This window comes from Aegilops tauschii, chromosome 3, assembly GCF_002575655.3.
Source record: "Aegilops tauschii subsp. strangulata cultivar AL8/78 chromosome 3, Aet v6.0, whole genome shotgun sequence".
NCBI classification, from domain to species: domain Eukaryota; kingdom Viridiplantae; phylum Streptophyta; class Magnoliopsida; order Poales; family Poaceae; genus Aegilops; species Aegilops tauschii.
The window spans coordinates 773,247-774,956 of NC_053037.3; positions in this window are offsets into that span (position 1 = coordinate 773,247).

Genomic DNA, 1,710 nt, shown 5'->3' on the forward strand with positions numbered 1-1,710 from the left:
ATGCACCTTAGATAGCAACTTATCTATAGAAATCTGATAATCTGGTACATTTTCAACCGTTTTGATCCATCATGGTAGATTTTCTATGTTTATGAAACTGAAAAATTGTTTAAATAGCATTATCAACAAGTGATATAAGCCTTGCTTCGTTTCTTATTTTGAAGTTGTCGATGTCGCCATTTGAAAATCCTACAACAACTTATATATGTAGGAGTCACATAATTTTTAGTAGTTTTTTATAACCTTTTGTTTTATTACTTTACATTTTGAGCTCCTTTGAAACTCAGTGCCCATTTAAATAGGACATCCGATACATTATAATAGCCTTTCCATCATTCCATCCTTTGAGAGTAGTCTCGACTGACGTACGGAAGTCATAGGACAACTTATCCACATAAATTATTCATGTTTAGCACCTTTACGTAAACTTTTGGTCCGTTGCCGCTGATTTTTGATTCGCTAAAAAGAAAACTTACTTAAATAGCGTTATTTAGACATTCGACCAGCCTTTCTTCCTTTCATGCTTCGGAAGTTGTATGTTTGACCATATGGATCTCGTATAACAACATATAACTAGTAATCATATAATTTCATAACCAATTTTGTTCCCTTTTGATCCATCACTATAGATTTTCACTTTGTCCAATACTGAAAACTTATCAATGAAGCGTCATCGACATATTCCGAAATCGTTTCCACCATTTCATGCTTCAAGGGTAGTATGTGCATTTATATGCACCCTAGATAGCAAGTTACCTATAGAAATAAGATAATGTGGTACATTTTTTTAACCGTTTTGATCCATCATGGTAGATTTTCTATTTTTGTAAAACTAAAAACTTATTTAAATAGCATTATCGACAAGTGATAGAAGCCTTGCTTCTTTTCTTGTTTCGAAGTGGTCTATGCCGCCATTTGAAAAATCCTACGATTACTTATATATGTTGGTGTCACATATTTTTTAGTAGTTTTTCATAACCAATTTTCTTCACTTTTGATCCATCACTATAGATTTTCATTTTCTTCAAAACAGAAAACTTATTGATGAAGCGTCATCGACATTTTCCGAAATCGTTTCCACCATTTCATGCTTCGAGGGTAGTCTGTGCATCTATATGCACCTTAGATAGCAACTTACCTATAGAAGTCTGATAATCTGGTACATTTTCAACCGTTTTGATCCATCATGGTAGATTTTGTATTTTTTTGAAACTAAAAAATTGTTTAAATAGCATTATCGACAAGTGATAGAAGCCTTGCTTCGTTTCTTGTTTCGACGTTGTCTATGCCGCCATTTGAAAATCCTACAACAACTTATATATGTAGATGTCACATAATTTTTAGTAATTTTTCATAATATTTTGAATTATTACTTTACATTTTGTGCTCCTTTGAAACTCAGTGCCTATTTAAATAGGACATTCGATACATTATAATAGCCTTTCCATCATTCCATTCTTTGAGAGTAGTCTCGACCGCCGTATGGAAGTCATAGGACAGCTTATCCACATAAATTATTCATGTTTAGCACCTTTACGTTTAATTTTGGTCCGTTGCCGCTGATTTTTTATTCGCTAAAAAGAAAACTTACTTAAATAGCATCATTTAGACATTCCACCAGCCATTCTTCCTTTCAAGCTTCGGAAGTTGTATGCTTGACCATATGGATCTCATATAACAGCTTATAACTAGTAATTATATAATTTCATC